Below are 6,476 nucleotides of genomic sequence, written 5' to 3' on the forward strand. Positions count from 1 at the left end.
ATGTTAATAAACAAACAAACAAACAAACAAATGGTGATGGTGATTTTCTGTGTACCAGCCGAGGCTTGGCTGACCGACACTGCAGGGGTGGCAGGGACATCTTCCTCCAGGGCATAGCAATCAGCTTGGCGGGCTTGCTGGCGTTGGGGCTGTTGGTTTCTAGGCAGCGCAGGAGGACCATAGACAAGGAGAGTTGGGTCGGCTTGAGCTGGAGGTGGCAGGGTGGCCCGGCAGACCTGGGCCAGGTGGCCCTTCTTGCCGCAGCGGCGGCACATGGAAGCCTTGAAGGGGCAGGACACCCGGGTGTGATTGCCTTTGCAGCTGAGGCAGGTGGCGGCTGCCGCAGCAATGCAGCCTTGAGGAGGCTGAGGACGCCGAGGAGTGGCCCTCAGGCAATCGACCTGGTCTTCATAGAGCGGGTCAGGTAAGGGAACAAGTTTGTCAATGAGGCAAGTGGAGTGTGGGGAAGGTGGCGGAGGCAGTGGGGTTGGTTCAGGCGGAGCAGTCACGGGAGGCAGGTAGCAGGCCATTTCCATCATTGACAGCTCCGTGAGCTCCGCAGCCCGCACCTCTTCGACGGCTATAGTCAGCGTGATATCAGTCTTTGCAAGGAGACGCCGCCTGAGGTAGATGTCCTTCAGCCCGCAGACGAACTGCTCAGCCAGATTGTCCTCCAGGTCGGGGAAGTCGCACTGGATAGTGGCGACCCGTAGCGCCTGGAGGAACTGGTTGACCGAGTCAGCCGCCTTTTGGACACACCGGCGGAAAGCGTACCGGCACGTAATTTTAGAAGGCGTTGGGGCGTAGTGAGCCTTTAGCCCCGCCATGAGTTCGTCCCAGCTCAAATCGTATACAGGCCGCGGGGCCGCGAAGGAGCGAGCCGTCCCAAATATCTCGGGGCCACAGGCAGTCAGGAAGAACCCGCACTTCCTAGCCTGTGAATACCCCTGCCGGTTATTGGCAATTAGAAAACATTTGAACCGCTCCAGGAATGCGGCCCAAGATTCGCCGGCCATCCCGAAGGGAGTGAACGCGGGCATTCCAGCCATGGCGAGATGCCGCTGAGGTGTAGCAAGGCGCAACAAAGATTTCCCAGCAATGCGGGGCGCCTAATACTTGTTTGCTTGCCCTGTAGGTTGAGCTCAGAGCCCGAGATCCCACCAGCTCGTCGCCAGTGTTAAGTTCCCTAGAAGAACCAGGCAGGAGGCATCTGAGGTAATTAACTCAACCAACTTTTATTCACAGGCTTTGCAAAACAAGAACAGTAGACCGGCACCCCCTCCCTGTCTGACAGCTATTTATACGGAGCTGTCAGACAGGGAAACCAATAGCCGCGCGTATGACAGCCCGGCAACTGCAGGTTGCGCCTGATTGGCTCCGGCGCACCTGGCTGTTGCCAATCTGTCATTCGTAAGTCCGAGGACTTAACAAATTTGTCCTCCAAAGCTGTCATCTCTATTACCAGTACTCTGGAATACACTATCCCATCCACATTGCCAGATTTTGAGACCATTTCCTCCAAGATTGAGTACAGATACTTTTCAACTTATAATCATTCATGTAGTGACCATTTAAAGTTACAATAGCACTGAAAAGTGACCTATGACCATTTCCCCACACTTACAACTTGCAGCAGCATCCCCATTGTCATGTGATCAAAATTTGGATGCTTGCAACTGGCAAGTATTTATGGAAATTGCGGTCTCCTGGGGTCTCCTTTGGTAACCTTCTGATAAAGTAAAGTCAGCAGGGAAGCTGGATTCATTTAGTGACCATGTTACTAATTTATCAACTGATTCACAACAACTGTGGCAAGAAAAATCATAAAATGAAGCAAAATGCAAGTAACAACTATCTTGTTTGCCAACAAAAATCTTAGTCTCGATTGTGGTCATAAGGCAAGGATGACCTGTACTACCTGTATTCAGAAATTGTAATTATCCCAAAGAAGTAAATCAAACTATACCCCTTATGGACTCTTTGCATAAAAAAGAAAACAATGAACTTGTAATTTATAAGTTTTAATCACCAGACAAGGGAGAGATTATAGAAAAGAAGATGCCATGCAGTTTTCTTCCCAACAATAAGGAAGATGTCTGCCATTGTGTTTTTCCACAATCTCTTTTTAACTTCCAAGCCTGAACTCAATTGTTTCTTGTTGGTCTCTCATCCAAACAGAAACAAAGACCTATCCTGCCTAGTTTTCTGAGCATAATCAAGGCCAGCTAGGTGTTGCTATGGAGATATAAATAGATTAACTGTGTTTCAATTGATTTACATTAAATTCAACTTCAATGTCATTTTTGTCTTGATCATATCTATTTTATTGCCTTGGAACTACCCACTTTTTGAGTTGGGGACCCTGGTACAATAGTAAAAAACCCTCATTGGTGCACTACAGCTGTAAAATGTAATGTGAAAAATTATCATGATACATCTGGACCATTTTAAATATGGAACTAGCTTTTAGAACATGATAAAATAATCCAAGGTTACCACTCACAGCTGATCCATGCTGTGATCATTATTATTTTTATTTGTCATCCTGGTGACCTACAGATAGGAGGTTTTTTATTTGTAATATTTTCACTTGTCACAATAACAGAGTGCTATTATTCCCCTCTTGAACAGAATGCTAAATACCTGCATTTCTCTATAATAAAAGGAGAAGCTCTACTAAACAGCTGCATTCAGATGCCTTTACTATTGATTAGGCATGAGATATTGCTTTAGTGTCATGGTGCACATTTCTGCGGCAATAATTAAAGTCAAACAACAGGATCAAACAGCTATGTCTTTAATGAAACAACCTGCTTCGTTTTATCAGCATCTCATTTATTTCGAGCCTGTGGGAACAACATCCAGATATAAAAGGTAATAAATGCCTAAGAAATGTTTTCCATTTGCATCAATGATTCGTAAATAACTATAGCTGAAGACCAGAAAGTTTGAAATGATCATTATGACCACAAGATGGCATCTGGAAACTAAGCTACAGGCTCAGAAAGTACTTTTAAAGAAGCCTTTTAAATGAGGCTGTGTGTTTTTGCCTGAGTCACAATAACCTAAGAATATCTAAGTTCTGGTAGAATTTCATTTCTTTGGACTGATTATTATTATATCTACTTAAATACCTCATATATTGCTCCAGAGAAGAATTAATGAAAAGCATTATCATCCATATCAGACAGATGGTGTTAAGCAACTCCCCCCCCCTCACCATCCACTTTTACTGGGGATGCTCAGGAGATCTATATATTAACCAGAGGGGTGTTGCACATTCTTCTGATATAAAGGAATTAACTGTTAAAGTGGGATAAAAGTCAGTAATGAGGGGTCCTTGATGCTCTCTAAGCTTGCTTGTTTTCTTGCAGAGAAAATATTTCTTGCATTACCCTTAAGTATGTAACATCATCAGTGCTAGCTGATCATTAGCACATCACTAGCATTGATGATGCCAAGGGTAATGAAACATCTGAAAGAAAACAAGCAAGCTCAGAGAGCAGCAAAGACCCTTCATTTGAACCCTGGACTATAAATATTCTTCTTTAAAAGTCAGGAAGCTAGAGGAAGAGAGACTATAGTTAGTTTAGATGCCTCATTAGCAGGGGTAAAATCTACTTACCTTTGCTACAGGTTTGCAAATGTGAGCTCGCATCAGCCACTTCCGCACATACACAGAGCATCAAAAATGGACGTGATAATGTACGGGCAGATGGGCGGAGCCTGCTACCAAGAGCGCCTGTAAAGGTAAGTAGAACGGGGATGGGGGGGGGAAATCCGCTGTGCAACTTGATTTAGATTAGCTAGAAAGCAGGAAATCCTGCTTTGTGTGCCACAGCTGATTGTCAGAAATACCAGTTTGCCCAAAACAGTAGCATTTTTTAACTACCAGTTTAGGCGAACCAGTAGCTTTTTATACTCCCAGTTTGGGCAAACCGGTCCTAACAAGTAGCATTTCACCTCTCCTCATTAGCAATGGTCTTCTGCTTTCTCTGGATTCACTACTAACAAAAAGGGTTTGTCCCTACATCATTGCCCCACTTCTAGCTGTGATACTGCAATAAAGCAGTAGAATATTTTAGAAGTCATGATACTGGAGAGCTCTGGAAATTACTCACTGCCATAATTAGCCCACATACTTTTCTGTGAATCATAGGTAGAAATATTCCTCCTCAACAGTTATGAAAGAACAATTCCCATCATCCCTCTGAATGTGGGGTGATGAGAGCTTCAGTTCAGCAATAACAGGAAGCTTTCGTGTTCACCAATCCTATTTTCAGCAGGCACCAGATTGTCAAACAACAGTTTGTGATATACACACCCTCCCAAGTTTTGCCAAAGGGCATTTTGGTGGGGAGGGGTGGGATGTCAAAACATACAAGCTGGTAGGCATCATGTTGCAATTGCCATCTTGCAGATTTTCACTCACACACATACAGTGGATACTTCTAGTCTTACCATTTCTCTGAGAAGCTATGATGTTAAATGTATATGTTTTTCTTTCTTTTAACAGCTGGGGGTCTCATTTTCTGATAGTAGTTCTCCCCAGGCCTGAACATAGGCCTGAATAATCATTTAAAAATCACCTGTACTTCACATTGCTAAAACAAAAAAGGAACAGAATTGTTTGCTGTTTAATGTGTATATAGGTGCACTAATTTGATTTTTCTCTCTCTTCCTCTATGGATTCCCATTTGTAATTGCTATTTTTAAATGCACCCATATCCACACACAAATACACCCATACCTACACACAAGAGCATCTACATCTGCAGATAGTTCCTTTATTGGTAAATTGGTCTTTGAGTGAACCATCTGTATTCTTTTGTCAAGAAATTGAACAAAGTGTATAATTCTGTCAACAATTTGTAATATTCTTCTTTTTTTAAAGGCAAAACTATCAGTACATTGTTTGTCTATGTTTTAATAGAGGGATCTGTTTTTTCTATGTTCAGTTGCCTGCCTGGCCTTCCTGTGATAAAATAAAAAAGGAGAAGCCTAGAATTTTAGTCCCTGACAATTTCCAGTTAAACCTGATAAAGACCTTGTTTGAAACTCTGTGAAGGCATAACCTCTGCAATACTAAAGTAGAGCAACTAGTGGTCTGATTTAGGATACATTCCCAATATGGCTGAAATCGATTTCTGAAACTGCCTAATGATATGACATCCCATTGCTGATGAAAAAGTATTATAAGGAAGGAAAAGAAACATGAAATAGCATTATAGGCTTGGAAGGTGGCTTTATGAAGAATGGTTACAAAGGATGGTGAGTTGGGGGAATGTAGACTTCTTTTCTGGTGGTAAATCAGCACCCTTGTTGAGTGACAAAGGGCCATTTCCCAAGCTTCAATCATAGCAATGAAAAGGACATACATTCAATTTCACAGGTACTACAATTGTTGGCAGAGCAAGTACAAAAATAGCCAGCGAAATAATTGAAGGCTGGAAAGTGGGCTTCCTGTCAGTCAACAGGAGTGATTATTTACTACTAGTTCAGTGGTGGAATTCAATTTTTTTTACTACCAGTTCAGTGGGCATGGCATGGCTTGATGGGCATGGTATGGCTTGGTGGGCATGGCAGGGAAAGGATACTGTAAAATCTCTATTCCCTCCCCACTCAAGGGAAAGGTTACTGCAAAATCCCAATTTTCTCCCGATCAGCTGGGACTCGGGAGGCAGAGAATAGATTTGGGCGGGGCCAGTCAGAGGTAGTATTTACCAGTTCTCCGAACTACTCAAAATTTCCACTGCCGGTTCCCCAGAACTGGTCAGAACTTGCTGAATACCACCTCTGCATTAGTTTATCAGGTATTTAGGAGCCAGAGGATTAGCAACAGAAGGAAACAACAGCCAACAACTTAATAACCATCTATCAGCACCCCAATCAACAATTAAAAAGCCATACACATCCAGGCACCACACATAAGTACGACACATAAGCACACATTCTGGTGAATGAGAAGTTCCTGAAGATGGGCTCCAGCAGAAGTCAGAAAGCTGAAAAAAACTACATCTCTGATTCTGATGACCGACCCAGACTGGATTCTGCAGCAGTAAATTTAATTGCAGAAATCATAGGACTTTTCCAGACTCAGACTTTCAAGCAATAGTCTAGTAAACATTTGATAATAAAATAAAATCATCCTTGCCAAAGGGAAATGATAAGACTACCAAAGTCTCATCATTTATCTTTGGAAAAGATGGTTTTATTTTATTATCAAATGTTTACTAGAAAAATGCATGAGATAATTGTCATCTGGACTGTCATTGCCTTCCAGACAATGTATGATTCATGTTATGTTTTAGCTTTTGTAAAAGATACTTATTCTTTCCCTAGTGCTAATGCATCAGGTTTAATGATAGATGCAAAGAACTGACAAATGAGAACCATGTACTAAATGGTGGGGGGGGTTGTATATCATAACAAATGTCGATCTGAAAGGTTGGCAGTTCAAATCCCTAGCACTACGT

This window comes from Thamnophis elegans, chromosome 8 (genome assembly GCF_009769535.1).
Source record: "Thamnophis elegans isolate rThaEle1 chromosome 8, rThaEle1.pri, whole genome shotgun sequence".
Taxonomy (NCBI): domain Eukaryota; kingdom Metazoa; phylum Chordata; class Lepidosauria; order Squamata; family Colubridae; genus Thamnophis; species Thamnophis elegans.